Source organism: Phalacrocorax aristotelis, chromosome 13 (genome assembly GCF_949628215.1).
Source record: "Phalacrocorax aristotelis chromosome 13, bGulAri2.1, whole genome shotgun sequence".
Lineage (NCBI taxonomy): Eukaryota > Metazoa > Chordata > Aves > Suliformes > Phalacrocoracidae > Phalacrocorax > Phalacrocorax aristotelis.
Genome location: NC_134288.1, coordinates 5,893,462 through 5,916,748, shown reverse-complemented (window position 1 = coordinate 5,916,748; position 23,287 = coordinate 5,893,462). Strand labels below are relative to the sequence as shown.

The following is a 23,287-nucleotide window of genomic DNA, read 5'->3' as shown; positions in this document are numbered from 1 at the left end:
AGTACAAAAACATTATCAGAGCCAAGACAGAGACAGAAGCATATCGTTCAGTCTTACTGGGAGTAGACTGGAATGGAAAAATACCATCAGCATCAAGCACATTTGTCAAGGAAGTGGATTAAAAGCCAGTGTTAATGGGAAAAAATCTCCCCACATTTCACTTTCCTACTTTTTAGATGAGAGGACTGTTATATAAACAAACCAAAATATGTTCACCTTCACAAGGGCTTACGGAAAAGCAATTGGATGATATAGGGCATTACTATTTCATTCTTTGGAATACGTTCTGTATATTTCTACAGAAATGGCCCAAAGCTTTACAGAGATCTAAAGCCTGAAGCCACGTGATTAGCCATAGAATCCATTCTTGTCGCAGAATTATGTTCAGATTTACATTTGAAAGAATTATGAGCCAGAGTCTCTGCAAAAAAAGAAGGGAAAAAAAAATCTGATTTACACCCTGTAGAGATTTCCCTCCCTGGGGAATAAACCAAAGGAACATAAATCAAGAGTAAGGCCATGTAGAAGTATACTCCTGAGCCTGCAGACAGACTGTAATAATAGCTGCAAGAATTGCGATAGCCCATATCCTCCCAATGTGCTAATCAAAAATTGTTCAAAAATTGACAAATTAAATGGCAAACGTGATGGACAGTTTAGATTTTTTTGTTTACAGCTGGCTGTATGTGACGGTCTCCTGGCTGGGGCTGGCAGCTGGCAAGGTGGTCGGCAGCTTGTCCCATGCAGACCATTGCCTGCAGGCCAGGGGAAAGCCTCCCACCAGCACGGGAGGTCGCTCCCGTCCCGTCAGCGACCGAGCACGCCCAAACCCCGTAGCGCAGAGAGGGGTGGATGGAGATCACGAGACCCGCCAGCAAGCAGGAAAGCTGAGGGGAGCAGGGAGAGATGCACACATAAGGGTCCTCAAGAGGGGATGGATAGAATTAATTTTCCTAGGCACATAAAAAGGACTGTGTTGAGCTTGTTGTCACTCAGAAAGCCAATGAATTGCTGAAATCTAAGTAAATATGAAAGGGAAGATCTATCTACCTAAGAGGGGGAGGAAAGGGGAATTTGCCTATGCTGTCCTTGTTTTATTTTGTCTTAACCTAATTCAAATTTGTTTATCTGAATTTTTGCTGTTTTAAAGCATCTGTATATTTTCTTCATTTGCGGTCCAATAATTTAGTCTGTAACCCATTTAAGTGTCTGGTAGAAAAACAGGAGCTAGGAAGACACCAGAAGGAGTGGATGCAGAGAGCTGTGGTAGTGTGTTGGGAATACTGGGTTTGCTTCCAGCTCTCAGGAGAGCCCACTCTAGTTTTCACAGCCTGCAACATGACCCTCAGCAAGTCACCCCACGTTCCTGTGCGTCCGCTTCCCTTCCCACGTAGCCTATCAGTCAGTCCCATTCATTAAAAGGGCAAACTCTTCAGGACACCATTTGTGTCTTGCTATGTATTTGTTCAGGGCTTAATAGAAGAAAGCCCTTATCTCAGCTAGGGAATCCTTACATTAGCAAACACTGGTCTCGTGCTCTCCCTCTGCACAGGCTGAACATCAACCCCAAACATGTACAATTCTACTATATGAAAAAAGATCATAGGTTTCCATTTCTTCAGCATTAACCAAAAAGAAAAGAAATCCTAAAACTCCACTCAGCTGACCTTTAATGCCATTGTCACCCAGCCTGTACCTGGCAGCACCCAATCAACATCTTCCAGGGCACTGTAACCTTGATACTATTGACCAGCGTTGCTCTGATTTAAATTTCAAACAGCCTGCAATTTTGATTCCTCTTTCCCCCAGCTCTGAAAGCAAACATTATGGATTTTATAGGGAAGAAGGCCCTGGCCACACACTTGATTTGCACAAACTTCGCATACGTGAAAAGGCAGTCAATACAAACAGAATTAATTTTAATTAACCTTAATACGCTGAGGAAAATGGTGGGGAGTTTTCATGAACAAATAAGTAGAGCCACATACACAAAAATATCTGCTTTGTTAATTACACATGCACACATCCAATAATACAGTCGTGGTTAATTATAGTACTTGTTTCCGAACTTACATTGTTACGATCAAGCTGAGGCACCGTTTCAGTGAATAAGCACGTGTCCTTTTTTTAGTTAGGCGGAGTAGAACCAGGCACTGAGATTTTGATTAGCAGCCTTGTCAAAGATTTTCAATTCTCCATCTCATCATCAGGGGTCTGGTGCCTGTTGGGGATGGGAAGAAACTTATAATTCCCTAGCCTGAAATATCCACTGGAAGAATTGTTCCTGGATCACAAACAAGCTCAACCACAACCTCTCCTTAAGACGTCCAATGAATCCAACTCCTTCACACAAAATCGGGAGCAACTACTCAAAACTGTGGTTATGCTGATGTAAAACTAGTGAAAAGAGGCAATCGAGAAACCAGTCTATGAAAATGTTATATGTAAATAGAAGACAAATGCCACCAAGCGAATCAAGATCCCTATAACTTCCTTTAAACCAGGTAGACATCCAGATTTAGTGAGTATCTGGTCCACGATCTCGTAACGGATGTGCTCTAAGTGGAGAAGAGCACTTCTGAAGACACCAGAGTGACAGGGTTTGTTACTGCAAACATTTCAAGCCAAAACAGACATCTAAACATGAACGGGTCCAAGGTTCCTCACTCTTTAAAGAACCAAAGCCAAGCCATGTTCAGATGTGCCTCCACATCCATGAGGAACACCTCTCTGCGCTGCCTCCAAGGCTTACCTGGGCCCAGCTGAGAGAATCTAAAATGAAACTCGTATGGAAAGACTGAAGGAACAAAGCTCTTAGAAGAATAAAGCTCTTCTGCAGTTCTTTTGGGAAACACATAGGGCCCGATTCTGAAAATTTCTCATGACAAATCTGTATGTTGGGCAAATTTCTGGCTAGGACTGAGATTTTTTGTTATTTCCCAAAAGCAGAATACAGGAAAGGAAGAAAAAAACCGGCTTTCTTAGCTTTCCTCAGCACTCTTGCCTTCCTTATCAGCACAGCGAACACGTGCTGCACAAACAGAGCAGATGCAAGACACAAAACCAGGTATTTAATGTTGGTTCACTAAGAGGAAAAATATTGCTAAACCAACGGATTAAAGAGTAATAGAGTTATGCCCTGAAAATCATGAGATTCAGGACTCCTCCTCTTTGCTTTCTATTTTTTAATCTTCCAGGGTAGCTTTTGAGTTACATTTCTACATTTGAGAGCCTGCGGGCTAGGAATTTATTTAAGATACAGCTAAGAATCTCATTAATAACATGAATCCAGGAACTAGGCTTGAAAGAAAATATACAGGTAATGCAAAATTTAAAGTCATAACAACCGGCAACAGAGCATACAATATCAATATCTAGCTAATGGACCCAGAATGATTACCGGTTAATGAGCTGAAGCACGCGACAATAATGGAAAAAAAAGATATCAGAAGAAATGTTTCTTTTATAACATGGCTGCTAAGAATTATACCGAGTTACTCGGAGTCACATCCTGTTTACTTAAGTGATGGTGGACTGGGCCTAATTCTAATGTCACAGCAGTACTTTTAAAGTAGGCACATGCCTGGTGACATACCTTGACTTGCACCTATATAACCAAGCAAAAAGGAGCCCAAACAGAATACTTCTGTAGTTATGGCTAATATGGTGTGGTCTTAAGACTTTAAACCTAAGCACCGTTGAGCTGTTTAGTAATTATAAATAATGCTATCGATAGTTATGGTTTCATCATGTCCAAAATCTAGGTGGTGTTAGAGTTAGACTGTTAAAATTCTAGCAACTGGGGACAGACAGATGTGTTATAAATTGCGTCTGGAAAAGCTTCAAAAGAAGCCGGTGCCAAGCAGCAACAGACCCAAACCCCTTTTTGCAATATCTTCATGTTCGGAACGTGTCGGACATATTTCAAGTATGTTTTCATTAGATGCATTACCTGCCCTGTACAAACACTGCCGCCACCAGCTCCCCTCCCTAAAATTATCGACTAAACTTGGAAAGTGTAAGAAATAGCACTGCCAGAATTCAGGCTTCAGACTAAAAGATGCAAATAAGTCTGCTTGACACTGAAAAACAGTGTTGCAAATAGTCTGACTTTTCTGCAAAAGGTTTGATGCACAAGTTCACGGGCAGAAATATGGAAAATACATTCCCATCCTTGCAGCAACGTTTCTCTCTATTTTACACCTTAATAAATGCATTATGAAAATAAACATTTACCTGATAGTTGTCCTTAATGGAGGTACCCTCCTTTTAAACTGATTGAGAGCTTTACAGTAAAAGAAAAAAAGCACAGGGGGATGTACGGCAGTGAAAGTTTGGAGTTAAATGAACAAAGCCACTTATTCCTTCTCAAAGGCAGAGCGAGTCAGAGCGGAAGATGAAAGCTCTTGTTTCATTTTATGTGCAAAACAGAACAGACGTCTCCCATAGACATGCTAATGAAACATTGATTTGCTGGGGTGACGTTTGTTACCACAGGGCTCTCCACCTTGGACTTCCAGGAAAAACGATTCACAATTAATTAACTCCTTTCACAGATTATCTGAAACCTAACTTGGGCTCAACCCCACTTCATGATAACGTTCGTTTTGTTAGTAATATGCAGATCAATGAATAAATATACACAAACATATATACACACACAAAAATGTATTCCAATTTTTATATAAGGTGTACACATGCAAATGTGTAATGCATTCTATACAATACATAAAAAGAAATTATATATATGTCAAATGTACTTGTATTTGTAGCCATATAATTTCACTGCTGCAAGCACACACTGTTTTCTGCCATCAGCTTAGCACTCCCATAGAAGGACTCAAACTCCCAACATTTAAGGACAAACCCTGACTCACTCGCCCATCTCCTCCTTACCACAAGTTAATATCAAACCAGTACCCTCGTACGTGTTAACAAGCTTTGGTCCCCACTGGCCTAACCACCACTTTAATGGGGTCTCTCAGGCACAGAAAGGAGACTGGCACTCCCGTCTCTCCATTAAAATAATAATAATTTTAAAAAGGTACCTCCTCTTCAAGAGAAACGCGGGTATAAAATAAGTGGGAAAATAAAAAACGCTTGGGTTTTTGTTTGTTTTTTCAGGAAAGGGGGGAGGGGAAGTAACTGCAAAATTCTCTTTCAGTTCAGAAGAACGACACACACGCACACAAACCGCAGACTGTCTCGCTGTATATGCACAATATGGCAGAGGCATGTCAAACACCACACCTCCCGTATCATGTTTTAATCTCATTTGTCCTATGCCCACGAGAGCCTCAATCCAGTATTGCGGCCCCCGATCAAAGGGGGTGTGATTCACCTATGACGAATTCTACCACAAACATTTGTGGGAACCCTTCTGTAAAGTTCATGTTTACTGAGGGACCAAAATAGAGCAGCAGAACAGCTTCGTGACTGGTTTATTAGTCAATATTTGAAGGGGCAATGGAAGTAGCTCAGAAGAAGAACAAATGCTACATTCACAATGGGAGTTGCTATAAATGCTAGTTAAAGATTATATTCCTTTAAAAGTTGTGAGGAAATTAAGGACAGAAATTCTGTGGATGCTGTCTTTCTAAGCTTTTCTTGTTTTGGTTGAAAAACAATTGTTTGGGAAATAAGAAAAATGGGTGAATTCTTTTTATAATCAAAGTATTTAATTTTCAACAATGAGAATTCCAAAGGGTTCACAAAGGTGGATATTTTCTCTTGTTTAGGTAGAAAAACCACTTTTCCTTAAAAACAATAATTTAGACTGTGTTTAAGGCCCTGTGGCAGGGCCTTAAAAGCTGCAGTAAGTTTAAATTTTACTTTAAGGGATTTAAACCAGTCTCACACCGACTTTATCATTTTCTTTCTAGGATGCACATACGAATTACAAATAAGACATAATTCCGTTGGATATTTTGATTTACAATAAAAACTGAAATTGCTTTTAAGTAACGTATCTAGTAGATCAAAGGCCTATGAGCAGTAGCACCCTAACTGACGTTCAACCTACTATTCTTTAAAGATTTTGACAATTTGAAATAAAACTCTAACTGTACATACACACACATTCCCCAACTCCTTCCTCCATGAATACCATTAACATGAACTTCAAGCAGGGCTCACCTTCACAACAGCTATTATTGACATGGGGTAGATGATCAATACAGAACAGACTGGAAGCTCATTTTCAGAAATTGATAAAAGTTCAAACCCCAGAGGGGTTAGACGATTTACAGCAAAGGTTAAAGCTATGCATTCTACTTTTTCTCAAAAGCAAGAGTTTTCCAGATGCTTCCAAACGTTTTTCTTTCTTAAGGCCTTTAAATTTGAATACAAATTTGTTTTCTTTCTTAGAATTCATAGTTAGAGTAGAAATTATGTTTGCTGAGAGTTAGCAACTGTCAAGGAAGCAATACATCTTAGCACATGAGATAACATTTTTTTTGTATGGCAGGTGCAAGAAACGTGAAGCTGGGCCTTACTGGGACCTTCTCTGCATCTCCCAAACCCAGCCAACAGTGCCAAATTGTCCTGTTCCACTCATTCCTGGCTGCCACCAACCTGCACTGGCACTCACGTTGGTCCCAGCTCCCTCCCCACAAGGGTACTAGCAAGTGGCAGACGGAACTGAGGGCCACCAGCCTTCCATCTCAGATCCAGTTTCAGGGGGTTCACAAGCTTATGAGGAGGCAAGATTTGATATGTTCAATAACCAAGAAGTACATTAAAAAAACAACAAGGAAAACGGTAGCTGTCACCTTCATGTAGAGTTGGGGATACGCAGTGCTGCCAACGCAGCCTAGTGGAAGAAAAGGTCTCAGGAAAAACAAATGGAAAAGGTGCCTTCTCCACTGAAGTAACGCAGAGCAATGACAGTAACAGACCTCCCCATGAGCAACGTGCTATGTCCCTTTCCTATTCATTACAACTTCTTACCCACCCTCATCTCCTTTCTTCAAAGCATCTCCCCTCTGATTAGGAGGCAGCAGCAGCAGAAAGTTAATCACTGCTTTCCTTCCCAGGTCATCAATAAAGAGCGGCCTCACTAATGAAGTGCTCTAGCTAAAATAATAAAAGAAGGGCCAGTACAGAGTTCCTGTGAGTCCTGGCTCAGTCCAAACCCTAATGTTGATGTTGTTATATAAATGTACCACAGAGTATGTAGGGCAACCCATGTCTATCACAGCAGCCAAAACCATTTCATACTGTGTGCTTTTAATTATTTCATTGACACCCCTGGACTTGATAACTGCCTGAATTTTCCTGTCAACACTTTGGTCCTTGATTTTCTTCATTAAATCACAGTTTCAAATTACTTTTTTTTCCTCCACCCCCACCCCAACTGTTTTTTGGCTTCTAATTCTCTGAATGCCCCACACTGTTTTAAATTACATGCTCATTTCAGAATACGCAGACTATTTATCTAGGAGGCAAATTTCAGAGTCATCTGAAATTAATTTCCCAACCCCAAAGTTCCTGGGTACCAGCTTCCAATTCAGCCGTGGAATTTCCTGATGGCGCTGCCTGGTTCAGGTTTCTCCACACCTCCGGAGAGCTGCCCTGCCAGCTGCGAGGCTGCGACACGCACTCCCTCCTGCTTCTGTTACTTTCTGACTGACCTTTTCAACAGCAAAATAAAATATACCTTAATTAATTTGTAGATATTAGTAATAAAGTAGGCTATACAATTCTTAACATCCAATCCACGTCTTGGGAGGTGGAAGTGCCTTCAAGCAGTTGAAGGATACACAGCACTCAGCATAGGACTCAGCCTGGAAGGTTGCTATTAATTATTATGCCAAGTCTATTAACAGACACTAGCTGCCCTGTACGTACAGCAAGACAATTTCTGGAAGTATCAGTTACCCCACGTGACTTCGCCTGGACTTGGGGCCCCCACACCACCCCTAATATTAGGGCTGTGGGCAAAATTAAAATCATTTCAAACATTCTAAACATAAAATTAAAACCTTCTGCCATTAAAAAAAAAATCTAAAATTTTATTTTGTATGTCTGTAAAGAGTCCAATCTGATGGAAGAAATTTGAAATTCCCTGTGGTTTTGTTAAGTGTATCAAAACAAGTTTCAAGTGTAAGAGAGGTTATGGCTTGTTTCAATGGTCAAATATTTTTCAGGCAAAATTATTTTTCCTTAAAATTATTTGTTCGTGTTAAATCAATTGTGACATTAAGTTTAACATGTTTCTTATTTGAAGATGGATGCTTTTCCAAAAATGCCATAATTGGCTTTTTTTTGGGGGGGGGAAAGCTTAATGACATTGTTTCCCTCAAAAGCTTGTAAGACTTTTGGAAAAATTTCCACTTAATATTTGTTGGAGAACTAAATGTTATTTTGGAAGTGAGGACAGAGAATACAATGATTTTGCAATATCAAACCAATACTTAAATTTTTATTTCCTGGTATTGTTCTGTGACTGAAAACAGTTTTTACATTTATAACCAGAAAGTGAAGTTTTCCTACAAACTTCTTAATTATTGCGTTTTCAGTATTTTCTGTGGGAAAACTACTGTAATCTGCTCCCGAAGTTACTTGGGTACTTTAAAAAAATAAGTTACACTATAGCCCTTAAACAAGGGGCTTTCATACATCTAAGACTGAGACCTCTCTTACTCCCAAGAGTCATCTGATCGGAGATGACAGTTGAAATCAATCAAGTCATGTTACAGGCTATTTATCAGAAATCTCACGTTAGCTGTGTGATCCACACCTGCCAATGGAAAATGGACCACTCCATGTAATTCTGCTATAACCACCCTTAAAGAAAGTTTCTGGAGCCTGGAAACCCCAGATCCCCCTTCGCTGGCAGGAATTCAGGGAAATCAACTGACTTTGGGGGTTGGGTTTTTTGTTTATTTGGTTTTGGGTTTTCTACTACTTGCCTTCAAGCACCCCCAGGCTAACCCTGCCTCAGAGGACACCTTACTCCATTGCTACAGAGGCATCCAAGGACTCACTACAGGACAGGTGGGTGGAGATCCCTCGCACGCCAGGGCAACCTGCTAAAGAGCCCCTCTGGACAGAGGTGGTCCAACCGCACCCAGGCCCCCACACCACAGCCTTCTCCCCCTTCTTCCAAAGAAAGGAGTCTCCATAAAGAACGGGTCAGTGGAAGCGACGACACCAAAGTATGCTGGTAAGCATTGTTGTCTTGAGTACAACAGATCCACAAAGTGGAGGCTCTTCACCAGAATTCCACCACGTATCATATACCTCCTGGTGCCCTGCCCCATGCATACCTTGCTGCCCCAAAGCCACACTGTGCTGGTGGATCCTCACCCGATAGCTAGAAATACCGGTATTTTGAAATGAATAGCACCTAAAGCTACCTGGAAACTGGAGTCTCAGACAAGATAGTCATTATGGATGAGAGAGCAGTAATAGAAAGAAGAGGAGACCAAGTCCAACTATACATTCCAGGAGAGACAAAGTTACTCAAAGACCTAATAACAGTATGTCCCCACTGATCAAGTAATTTAGTTGAGTTATGCTACCATAAGAGGGGTTTTTTGTTTGTTTGTGTGGGGTGGTTTGTTGTTTAAGTCAGACAGCAATGGCATTCAGACTGTATTCCCTTTCATCTCAGGTATAAAAGGATTTTTATCTGTAAAGATTTCCTGGTATAAAAGGCAGAGGGTGAACCCAAAGAAGCCATACCAGCAAAGCTGCCAAAGGGTCTAGTTAGGACACCATGAAAAGTTTGCAGTAAGTTTAAAGTGCAGGTATTCCAGCTCAGAATTAGGTCTATGTTCCATGCCCAGTCTTCTACAGAGCAAAAAAGTTCATGACAATATTTCCATTACAATATTTTAAGCAAACAAAAATAGAAATAAGATTTTAAAACTTGTGTTTCTATTTTTATTTAAAAAAAAAGAAGGCTCAGGGGACACTAGTTAAAAAAATTGGCACAAAAGCCAAGGACAGCTCAAAAAAATCCTCTCCATAAAGCTGAGCTGTTGAGGTTCACTATTTCAGACCTGAGTCCTTTAGACTGCTGAACACAGTAACGTTGTGAAAGCTCTGCTTTGCCATCAGCACACTGATAAAATGATACTAAAAATAAAACAGTAACACAAACCCACCAGAAGGAGAGAAACATTTCATTCCCCCTTAAACTGTTTCAATTATATTTATTTAAATGAACTGAAATGTCACCCTGCTCAGTTCCTGTGGCAGCCCAGGCATATGCAGCCTGGCTTCTTCATGGTGACTTTTTTTTGTAGTAAACACTGCCTACCATTCGAAGGATCCACAACTTACACTTGACAAAGGTGGTTTGTGGGATGCACAGATAAAACAGAGCCTATAGAAAAGTCATGGTGCTTTGGTGTAAGAGCTAGAGGCCAGGAAGACAGGCATCCTCTGACAAGAACAGCTAGGTATCTAAATCCCGCCCTAAAATACCCTGAGGAAAACAGAATGTAAGTACTCTTCAAGTATTTTGAACAGCTAGAGCTCCTAAATACATCCCTGCCCCTTTAGAAGGATTGAAAAGCCACAATTTAAAGAAAAATACACTGTACCTAGTAACTGCACGTTAAAAGGTGGGGGTTGAGGGTATGTGTGGAATCCGTACATCCACCTTATCTCCAGGTGAACAAAACCCTGATTTAGATCTCCCTGTGTTTTACATCTTCCAGGTCTCAGCTAGGCATTTCTGCAAATTTTTTTTATTTTTTTTTTTTGAGGGAGGGAAGAAGTCCTAAAATATTTTTTTAACATTTAACTTCTTCCCATTACCATTTTCATAAACAGAGGTTAGAAGCAAGGAAGGGTAAAGAATCTTCAAATGTTCCTAAAGCTTTTAAGTGCTAACAGTAATACCTGCTACAATGGAGGAAAAAAAAAATCACCAGCTTTCCAGGGGTTTTGGTATCAATGATCACTTCCTCTCTGCCCTACGGCTAATACTGAAAGGCCCTGAGGAGATCCTGAAGAGGCAAGAGCCCCACTGCATTAAATTAAGAATTTGTGACCAATGTAATGGAACATTTAACACTTCAAAGGCCTCAGCTTTTCAAGAAAATGAGACATTGTAGCACATATAGAGTAGGGTCATAATTATGTTCCCCTTGACGAATGCAGCTGGACCATGTAAAACCCCCCAAAATCATCTTTACATCCAGCTCATTTACATCACTTACATTTATCTTAGCAGGACACATTAGCTCATACACATCACTGGTTAAACCACCTACGTTGCTTTTGGATCATAACTGGCTCCCAGCCAGCTGGTGCAAAGCACAGGTTGAAAAGTTCAAGCCTATCTCCTTCCTTTCAATTAGGGATACCCTACAGCAATTATTATCTCCTAAAGAACAACGTAAATCCGCCCTGCCGTTTTTGACTCCAACTATTACTACTTGAAAAGAGAAAGACTCAGCTGAGTGAACGAAACAAAACTGAGGGCATTGGTAAAAATCTGTACACAAGCAGTCACTCATGCATAAACACTGCAGATACACAGTTGACGTTATAACGCAACAACTGATTTGCATGACTCCATGCTTCACGGCTGCTTCATCTTAAAAGATTTCAAGCGCAATTGGAGGTTAAATCCAGATTAATGAAGACAACCATTCATTTCCCCTCTGCAACAAAATCGTCATGCAACTGATTAGAAAAGCTAAAACATTTTTTCAAAACTTAAAACACCCAAGAGAAAGACTGCAGAGATGGTAAATACTTCCACAGTCACCCAGAAGCAAGTCACTGGCAGCTATTGTAGATGTTTGACCCCTTGTCTTGAGCATGCCTGAGAAAAGCCAGTAAATCAGCACATCCTCACCCTGTTGCTAAACCAAAGGTTCAGGGTTAGCACTAGAAGGCCAAGGCTAGGGTTCTGCCACACTCAGGCAGGGAAACTACAGCAGCTGTCCCAACATCAGTGAGGATGGACATCAGACAACACTGCCACCACCACTCACATGGCGGGGACAGAGGGCCAAGCAACTTGCTTCTGAGATGTGATTATGTTCTAGCCCAGAGAAGACGGAGAGTCACATCTCTCAGCTATGTATGCATCTACCTCTTGCTATAGGAAAAAATAATAATAGAACAAAAATAATGTCCAAAATATCTTCTGAGAAGACCTCAGTGAATTAAATTAGCGAACTGATATGTCCACATGATGCAGACCTTATTCTTAGGACTGTAAAAGAAGTTAGTCATTCAAAAACACTATTGTCATGGGAAACCAACAAGACACTGGCATCATTTCATGGACATTTCAGCTGCTGAAGCAAAGAATCAGATTGTTCAAAGATTTCTCCAGTCTTAGCTTTGGAAAAATCCCCACTTTCCTTCATCTTCTCCCTTTCCACATGTGGACTTTTGGAAGAAGAGACTTTACACCTCATGTACTTTTTTCTTTCTTTCTCTCTCTCACTTTCTTCCAAGCCACCTCCCCCAAAGCGGCACTTACTACAGTGACAAATGAAGCAATAATAAGGTTAGTCATTTAACTCCTTGCATCCTACTTAAAAATCACCCTAATTACTGTGTAATGGGTCCACAGAGGCAGAAGAGTCTGGGTGAAATCTACCCGGAGGGTACCGGTATAGTTCATCTGTCCGTTCCCTAATAGCACTCTAAAGTTCACCCTTATAAACATGTCACCTAGTCTATAATTAAGTGACTGGTCATTAGGTAACATATGTGGTACCTGTGGGTCACATATCAGTCAGCTGGTGATGGATCTTTATCCAATAGCTGTGCAGAAGCCGCTCCATAGCTCTCTGTCACCACAGCATTATTCTCAACGCAGAGCATACTCACGGAAGAGTTTGTGTAGGCGGGGGGTTTTAAGCAATAAACTCTGTGAAGAGTGAGAAACTGAGGGGAGGAGGGAGTGGAAGGACGGACACAGCTCAGCCTTCATCCTAGCAGCGTGATAAAAAGCTGAGTTTTTTCCTTTACGTTCTACAAGAGTACTGGTTCCTAAAGCGCTCTTCACACTTTGCGGACAGGTGAATTTCCTGTTCACGCTCAATATGAGTCAAGATTGATAATTACTATACTTTCATAAACTGCAAGAGGACACCCTCTTTCCGGGTCATATTAAATAAATAAATATCAGGTTATGCTTTTTAACTCCTTCAGCTTCCATAGATGTACAAGGCTGTGATGGACAAAGGGGAAAAACATAAGCTGAATCTATCCTGGATTTAACCAAGAAAACTGGAAGAATCTAGAAGGTACATCTGAGCAAACTCCCAGGTAACTGCATGAACTACACACCCAGGCAAATCCAGCCATTCATCAGTGTGGGCACACATACAGAGAAACACGGCCGGTTTCATTGCAACTCCCTTCCTCCCCCCACTGTGTGCAACGTGAAAGGCCTGATCAAAGGAGGTATCAGAACAGGAGCAGAACATTCGTTTTTCCTCAGACTGCACAAAAACGATGGTTTCCAGCAGGTTTTGTTGCCCCCAAGAGACAGAAAAGGACAGGTCACATGAAGTCTTGAAGTTCAGATTAGAGTCCTAGAAACCCTGAGGCTCATACTTCTTACAAAACTATTCGGTCATTTTATAATTTAGTAGTTCTCTGAACTGGCAAGAGAAAGAACATTAATTTCTTTGAGGAAGGCCCACAGAGGTGGTGCCACATAGCCAAAAAAAAAAAAAATTGTTGTAACTAATTTTGTCTGGGTACAGGAGGACTGTAACGCTGCCCGTGTGTTGCATACACCATTTTCAAGGAATTTACTTTTACCTTCTGCATTCTTGGATGCAATAATACAGTGAAAAGCTGGACCACACAGGTTTCCAGATGGTAAATGAGGTTTGAGTTAAGCTTTTCTGGGTAAGTAAATTATAAAGGAAAGGAAAGAGAAGGAAAAAGGAAAAAAAAAAGTATCAAAAAATCTCATGCCCACAATGTTTGAAGGTTTATAATTACTAGTTATTACCTCCAAGGAGGGTACCCAAGGCCATGATATTAAGGCCAACAAAACAAGACAAGACCTTGAAATCAGCCCTCCAACCCCAACTGTTGAAATGCATCTTAACTACCACACATATTAACCTCCCATGACATCTCTCCGGGCAACGTACCTCTCTGTTTGATGTTCACAGTAAAACATTTGGGCTGCCCACAGCTTTGGTAATGCAGGAAATGGAAGATTTGGCAAAAGCATTACATCGGCCAGTTAATTCCAAGAACAAAATTCGAAGACCAGGAAGAGGCGTATGTCCATCAATGACTAATTTACCCCATCGTATTTAGAGAGAAAATTAGATGTAAATGTGGAACAAAAAAAAAAAAAAGTCATTATTTGCAAGGTGAAGCAAAACAATGCATTTTGACTCAAATCACACTGGAAAGATAGCAGAGATACACAAATTTTGCCCCCCAGAGAATCTATTTAAAGTCTGCAATCAAGGAAAGTATGAAATCTAAAGAAATGCATTCTTCTTTTGTATACTTTGTAGAGAGCCAAGATGAGAATTTACAGAATGAGACATGCACTCCTTATAAGGCTATCGTCCTCTCATGTTCTTACTGGACTTCAGTAACTCTCTTCATAACCAATTCCATCAGTTTCTGCTTCCTTCATACCAAGAAAACATGCTGCCTTTGTACTCTCATGTTTTGCATATTTTACCAAATTCTCAGGTTCTTTAGTCAAAGACCAGATGAGCCAAGGAGAGTAACCTCAAACAATATCTAAAACATGATTGGTAATTTTAAAATAAAGCTCATTAAATACATGGCTCAAAGCTGCTGTCTAAGAAGGCTTGAACAGAGGTTGCTCCTTCCTGGCCTGTTGCTCTGTATTATGTCAATACCATAATTTGAAATAGTGTTTGCAAACAGCAAAGATGGCTCTTACATTTCAAGCTTTCCAGTAAAGAATTCAAACCTTTTACTTGGGGGTCTTTTACTCTACAAGACACCTCTGGATCTAGTATCAATCACCCTGTGATGGATAGGCATCCCATACCAGGGTCATTCGTACCTTCACTACTTATTGAACTGCAGCACCTCAACCTCACTGAATACTGACGGCTGATCTATATGATTCAGGTCCAATCAGAACAGTGATTTTTCAGTGTTAAGGACTTCCATCTGACATGTTTGCGCTGAGACTATAAAGGATCAAAATGGAGCACAGGAAAACAGCCCTCAAAGAGGGGGACTAGCCAACTATTTCTGTGTGTTTACACCACAACTCTCTGCACCATGTAAAATGATAAAGTGGTTCCTGGCTGAGGGAAAAAGAAAAAAAAAAGAAAAAAGGAGAGGAAAAAAGGAAAAAAGCCTGTAATTCAGAGTCAGGGTTGCTTATTCAAGAGCATGTGACTTTATTTGAACACGTAGTTGAAATATATCATTAGGACAATTCTGCTTCAAGAATTTGATCGCTAATTGGCACACAAAGGAGCATAAGACAAATTAAACTTACCCTTTGGCATGACCAAATATAAGAAGTCATGTTTAAGGAGAATGTAAAAACACAGAACAGCAGAGAGGATGGGTATAACACTGAGAGAAGCAAAGTTGTTTGATAGAAAAAGAATAGACTCAAATTCGTTTACAGTTAGAGTGGAGCCTGCATTAAGAAAGATAACTCAGAAACCTGTAAGGGAGGAAATACATGAGCCTACTTAAGAGAGGGGAGAGGCAATCTGGGGAGGACATTCTTAACAGTTCTCTCTCAATCAAAGGATTAAGCTAATCTCAAAAAACTCTTGCATCTAAACAGAAATGAAGCAGATTCCAAAGAAATAAATACATGGGTTTGAGACAGTTTTCCTTAGGTTTTGTCCCTGATTAGATGCATGTGTAACAGTGTCTTTTCAAAGGCAATAAGAGAAACCATTACTCAAACTGCAATTACTTCCTGTGCCAGCAAGGTGGTCTAATTGCCTTCTTTTGGCACTCTACTGTGTTCAACGCAGCACATGCTCTTCCCATGCAATGGCCATGCCCTGAGATACATCTTAGCTGAATGCACCAGAACACTGCCCCTAGAGGTCCGTTTAAGCTTAAGCTTATTTTCCTTACATACCTGGGAAAGCGATGTGGCAAGATCTGAGATTTCAACTGACCAGCAAGAGCTGGCTTTACACTTTGCCTGTGGTTACAGCTGTTCACACTGGTCTACTGCATTGCAAATAAAATGGAGAAACACGAGAAACTGACATAAGGAAAGGCAAATGAAGGAACATATTGTCCTTGTTCAGTGAACACAGTCAGAAGGATATTGGGATTTGCCTGGAATAGGACATAGAAGGGCTGATTCTTTACTGCTTACATCCTGTCTTATTACTTCTCTGCAAAGGGGATGCAGTTCATTACTCTATTTACACAAGTATAGGTGACCACGCAGAGACAAGGCAAGATATATAATACAGCCTTTAGAAATAAAACTTCTGCAACTCATTCCCCATTTAACAGTAGCTTGCTGGGTGGTCTTGAGCCATAAATGAAAGGCATGGCTAATAGTCTTACGCAGTAATTCCAGGGTCCAGCCACTCCACAGCAAAATACTTGCACTTTCTTAGTTGAACAATACTTTTAAAGTATAATATGTTTGGTTTCATTAATGTTTAAGATTATTTTGCCTTTGTTTTGCCCCATTTATTGAGAATTTTGTCCCTAAATACTTACTAGGGTCTCAAAAATTACTACCATCCCTGTGGAACAGGAATAAGCCATTGTTTGCACTTCATAGAACTGAAGAAAATATATACAGATCCACAGGGTTGTGGGTTTGTTTTTTCATACGTATGACATCCTCACAGAATGCCTTTTGTAAGTTTGAATCCATGTGAACTGCTGTTAAATTCTTCAAGAACTCATGGTGACCCAGTGATTTTCAGAAAGAACTCAAGTTTCATAACAGAAACATTATGTAAGACAACCACCGAGACCACGTTTCTGCTTTTTTGTCTTAAACAGGCACATCTGACCCATTAAAGAGCATTTTGATAGGATTTCTGCCCCTCCCCCCCGCCCCCCCTTTTCTGTGGCATCAATCACAGGACCAATCTGAGGGCAGGTGTTTATTTTATTTTTATTATTCTGCTAAGCACAGCATTCTTTACAACCTTCAGGGAAGGGGAATGGGGAAGAACAGCATCAACTTCCAAGAAAATATCAAAAGCTAATAACCATGCTTCTGAATTTTAATCTATAGCCAGCCCCAAAATAGTTCACTTCATACACTCTTTGCACTTTGGATGAGGAGAAGAGGAGGTGCTTAATTCCAGAATCATCTTAAAAGAGGCAACATATTAATAACTGTGAATTAACATTGATTCTTAAAGATTACAGTATTCTTCTCAAAATGGTAGCCTAAAGTTGAAACTTGCACAAACTCAGGATTAAAACACAAATAATAGTTCTCATGTGAATGCGTATTTTATAGAAGTTTCCTTTTTAGCTTGCACTGTAAATCATTTTTGCAAATCATTGGCAAAAGAAGTTCCTAGAACAGACCTGTGATAGAGCCCTTCGCACTAATGAGCTGGTTTCAGGACCACGGCCACAGGGCAGCGCTGAGGACAGGTAGCTACGTTTGCCGTTCATGATGCATGCAGCTGGTCATCGCATGCTCAGAGCCAGCAAGTCAAGAGCATTTGGCCGGTCATTTGGTGACCGATGTCAACACTCCTAGTAAATACCAGGTGCCTTAACCTACTCCAATTCCTTAGCTAAGGAGCCATGCAACCCTTCCAACGCCATACCCATGTCAAGCAAAGACGTTACCTCACAAACGCCTTCAGCACCTCAACATTCATCCTGTTGAAAATCTGTTTTCTAATTTGTCTTCTCAATCCTCTAGCTGTATTAATTTTACTACAGGTGAAAGACATGAGTATATTTATGCAACAGAAACCACCAAATAATAAAGATGACTACAACACTTCCAGATTTTTGGAAGTCCGTTGTCACAGAATCAGAAGGAAACACAGCACAGAAGTAAGAAGAGAAACTGCAATCCAGAATTACTTAATTTTGACAGGAAAGGCTAAGATACTTTTTAATAATGCTACTGCTTTCAAAGATGCCAAAGGACTTGTAGGCTTTACATACCTGAGTTCAGTTAAGTTATAGACAGCCACTCTGCCAATCTACCGTTGCTTTCTGATTCTTTGTATAAGGCTTATTACTATAGGTTGAAAAATAAATAAGGATTAGTTTCAGCAAGATAAAAATTTGAGATTCCTTTTATGGCTTTACCTTCCAGTTTTGATTTTCTGTAATTATTTTGTATTACTATCACCTTTCACAGGCAAAGGTGCTGATAAACTTCTAGAGTGTGGTCTGGCACAGGTTACAGTCATTATCCAAATAGACCAACAGCTTTGACATCATAGCTACTTGTAATTATGAAATAATATTTATGTCTTCTGCACAGAAACTGAAGAAAGCTGTATCAGGATGGTCCTTAGAAAAATATGTATGGAGAAGAAACAGGGTATCTCTATCCAAATATTTATAACTACGTACAATAACATTCTTATACGTACAAATAAATGAGAAAGCACAGTCCCTGACAAAACCAGATCATTCTCAAAACAGACAATGCCCAAGTACGGGTGGGTTCCAATAACACGTAAGCTAGCAAGATCCAGGCACTGTGCACATCATGTAAGTCTCAGGCAGTGTGATTTGTTTATTTTATTCTATAAGTGAAAAGTAGATAGTCACAGGTAATATAGGAGGAAAAAAATAAAATCTAGGTCTGAGTTCTGGTCTGGATGGATTTTTATGCTAACTGTACAAGATCTCCAGTGACCCCAAGCAAGGAGAATAGTCTTGTCTTCAGTCTCCTCAAAGGCACAAATTGCATTAGTCCAGCATGTAACACTAGCTCGATGAATTAGCTTTTTCTTCACTAAGAGATTCTTTCTATGTAAATGTGAATAATCCCTGCACAGAGGAGAGAAAAAGGGCAACTCTTCCCACAGCCAAGACACACAATTATACTCACGTTTAAAAAGTACAAATAGTTCTATTTCATATATAAAATACACATAAAGTTAGGTCAGAGAAGTTTAATTATTAGTGATCTGTTAAGACCATGAGAATACCCTGAATCCAACAGAAAGGTGGAACAGGCAACAGAAAACCAGGTGTGGAGGGGGACCCTCAGCAGATTTGCCAGTGGGCAGACATGGACTGCGGTCCCTACGGCCAACCTGACCTCCGCCTTCCAAGTCCAGGAGGCCCTTATCGTATCACCATGATCATTTAAGAAAAACAAACAAAATCCCCACACAAATGCCTATTCAAAACAGACTGTCAAGGGTTGTGCAGAAACATCACCTTTTTTTGCTGCTGTTAAGAGATGCTTAGAATTCGAGCAATTTGATTCTGTAGGAAACCACACAGTCCATTTCACACGAGCTTCACCTTATTTGAGCTGCTGTCAGAAACCCACCATGTATTTCCAGAGAAGCCTTTGAAGTCAGGATATTGCAGCCAGTCTAACAGAAGCAGGAAAATAACTTCTGTCACAAATTTAGCAGCTCCCTGTTCCTTGCATCGTGTGCTTTCCTTCCGAGTCAAAGCAGAGCTCAGAGAGAACAGCTGTGGACTCTACAACATCTCTCAGTGAGAACAGGCGCTGGTTTAGATCAGTATAAATACTGGCTTTATTTTGAATAGTTTGTGTAACTACCTAAAACTGAACACTTGCTGCAGGAGTTCAGGTTTTGCTTCATTTGAGTTTCTTGCAACTAAAAGCTTCACCATTTGAAATGGCCAAATGCCATTCCTGGAGTTAGACTTGAACAGAACCCAGGCTCTCTGCAGTGGAGTCTGTTGTACCCACGTGGTTTCGGAGCTGGTGTCAGCTGTGTGCACAGTTTAATAGACTATTGAGTTGTTGCTGCCTTTTGAGGATGCCCCATCCCTGGAAGCATTCAAAGCCAGGTTTGTAGCACTTTAAGCAACCTGGTCTAGCTGAAGGTGCCCCTGACCATGGCAGGAGGGTTGGAACTAGATGATCTTTAAGGTTCCTTCCAACCCAAACAATTCTGTGATCCTATGGCTTGTGAGCAATTTGCAAATGCTGTTGAGACACCTATTCAGCAGTGATACTCGCATTAAAGCCAATATTTGACCTGCAGCTTAACACACTTAGTCACACTGCTATAAAAAGAGGAGCATTTTGATAGAGAAAGGATCAAGATGTCAAAGATGAGCTCCTGCTATATAACCATTACCTACACACTCCCAATCAGATAAATCACTTTCAACACAACAAAACGCATCTTCCAGGAGCTCATGCAAATGTTTATTCCTGTCAGGCAGAAAGGATGGAGAAGGAAGACCCAGAGACGCTTCTGTGGAGCAGCAGCAACAACGTCACAGGATGAACGTCAGGTAGAACTTGGACGAATACCACTTTGACTCAGAATAATTTTTGAGCAAGAGATATGAGGGATCATCTCAGGCTCTTCTCATTAATGATGCAATACAAATTCGCCACTGCTAAAAGCAACCTGCTATCGTAGGTAATACCACCCTATCCGATTTGCCCACATTGTGCTGCCTACTGAGTGACTACTTATTGCTCCAGTTACAGTTAAAACTAGCAGCTGAGCCCTGTAGCTCTAAATGGTTGAGATGTCAGTAAATACTTTAAGATGACCCTAAAACAGTTAAGCTGCAATAATCTCCTGAAATGTTTAAGTGGCTTAGGTCACCAATAAACTGCTTTTGTGAGTTAATAAGAAAAGCTGCTTAATTAGGACAACAAGCTATTCACCTGTACATCCCAATGAAGAGAGCCAATTATACTTTTAAAAGTTACATAGTTCTGTAATCCCATGGAAGTCAAAGCATTTGTTTAAGCATTCACTGAGTAAAAACGCACACGCACAAACAAACCTACACAAATCTGGTGTAGTTTGTGCTTAACTGTTATTTAGTTCTACGTTTTACATACAAGTGTTATCTTATACTTTGTGTTTTAGTTATGTGACTTCATCAGTTATATTTTGCAACACTACAGGCCTGGGGCAGAGGGGCTGGGAAGCTGTGTGGCGGAGAAGGGCCCGGGGATGGTGGCTGACAGCCGGCTGGGCATGAGCCAGCAGTGCCCGGGTGGCCAAGGAGGCCACCAGCCCCCGGGCTTGTGTCAGCGCTGGTGCGGCCAGCAGGAGCCGGGCAGGGATGGGGCCCCTGTGCTCGGCCCTGGGGAGGCCCCACCTCGAATGCCGGGCTCAGGTTTGGGCCCCTCGGGACAAGAAGGGCCTTGAGGGGCTGGAGCGTGTCCAGAGAAGGGCAGCGGGGCTGGGGCAGGGTCTGGAGCACAAGTGTGCTGGGGGGCGGCTGAGGGGGCTGGGGGGGTTTAGCCTGGAGAAGAGGAGGCTGAGGGGAGCCCTTCTCGCTCTCTGCAACAACTTCAAAGGAGGTTGTAGCGAGGTGGGGGTTGGTCTCTCCTCCCAGGTCACTAGCAACAGAACGAGAGGAAAGGCCTCAAGCTGCATCAGGGGAGGTTTAGGTTGGATATTAGGGAAAAATTCTTCTCTGCCAGAGCGGTCAGGCCCTGGCACAGGCTGGCCAGAGAGGTGGGGGAGTCACCATCCTTGGAGGTATTTAAAAGACAGGTAGACGTAGCACTTCAGGGCATGGTTTAGGAGGCCTGGGGGTGTTGGGTTGATGGTTGGACTTGATGATTCTAGAGGTCTTTTCCAACCTTAATAATTCTATGATTTTGCAGAACACAGCACATGCTGTACACCACCACACTGGCCAGTTTAACTACTGAGGACTGCCCAGCCTGACTGCTTCCTTTAAGGAGAGATCACCAGCAGAAGATTTTTCTACAATTTCTCAAAATTTCAAAACTTGGAGAGATAAAATGAACAGCTGAAGCAGTTGAGCTAGAATTATTTCTACAGTTTCTCTCTTTACATATCAAAAAATACCTTTATAAAGCATACATTTCAAATTACTTGCTCTTCTACAAGAAGCGGTCTCTAGAATTATTACTGACACCACAAGAGTCCTTTTAAGTATGTATTTTTCAAATGTAATTGAAATTTCACTTTCTAATTTAGACTGATGTCTGTATTTATTTTGTGTTATTTGTTCAGAGCCAGATTACAAGAAAAAACAAGCCAATAGATCACAATTCAACTCCTATTTACTCAAAATCTTGCAAAAACAATCACCCTGTATTATTATTATTTTATAATAAATTGTTTGAGTAAGAATTCAGTGCTAAACGTAAGCTTGTCAAAACACAGTCATTGGTAACATCGCAAGATTGCACAAGCAAGTCAACAGGCTTCTTATTTAGTTGTGTCAAACTATTTAAAAGCTGTTTCCAAGCTTGCAGGTTGAGCTGCACATGTGATCTGGGAATCAGACCGCACATCTAATATAGAAGTCTGGTCCTAATTTTCTTTTACAAATTGCCAGTATACTACAAGTAGATTCGTAACTTATTGGAAGATGATTCACTATAAAAATGTTAGAATAGTTTCACCATGTTAACTGGTATGCTAGGGTTACTTTTGTTCAAAGCGCCATACTTTGGGGGCGGGGGAAAAAGTATCTAAAGCATGTCATCTTTCAAGTCTTCACCTAGCTCATCTGAATAGGAGGCAGGCCAAAATTTTAGGCAAATGACCAAATACATGATTCAGGCAGGGTTGGCAGAACTAGCCTTACTGACCCAGAGCATAAGGAATTCATCAGCCTCATGACAAATATGCAAGTACAGATTTAATAGAAGGGAACGAGTCATTTGTTGAGTCTGCTGAGTTTATCATGTGTACAGACTCCGTCGATGGACACACAATAATTTTCTGGTTTTCTTTTATTTTATACAGTCTCCTTTCTCTTAATTGAAGAATTAAAATTAACAACCTCAAAATCAGCGTGGGTTGCCAAGCATCTCGCCTCGCCTGACTGTGAGTCTGGGACAGAAAAGATTTAACGTGAAAAAATTCAACGTAAAAAAATTCAGGTTGGGAGTGACCTTCTGCACTGATTGACTTTAGTGGAATGTAAATGATGGGCAGTAAATCAGGCGACGTGCACGCCGCTCAGTGAATCATACCATTCCCTTCAATCCCATCTAGAGGGAGAGACATAAATCCTCCCAGTTCAAGCTGGGCCATGAGCAGTCCTTTATATTTCCAATTAAAGATGTACTGTCCTTTGCCCAGCATTCAGTTGGGACGCCGCACATTAATATGGTAATCAGCAACCCAGCAGCGGGCCATGGGGGCCTCATTGTCTCTGCCACATTCATCCCCAGGCTTCCTCCCAGCTGGACAGA

The 23,287-nt window shown here is 41.0% G+C and overlaps 1 long non-coding RNA gene across 2 annotated transcripts in view; it reads right to left on the bottom strand.

Annotated features, from left to right (window-relative positions):
- The window catches only part of LOC142064048 (uncharacterized), a 294,357-nt gene that overhangs the window by 144,755 nt on the left and 126,315 nt on the right, over positions 1–23,287 (bottom strand). For both annotated transcript variants that reach the window (XR_012662963.1, XR_012662964.1), the window contains exon 3: positions 2,074–2,221. This is a non-coding gene — a long non-coding RNA (uncharacterized LOC142064048). The remainder of the gene's footprint in view (positions 1–2,073; positions 2,222–23,287) is intronic.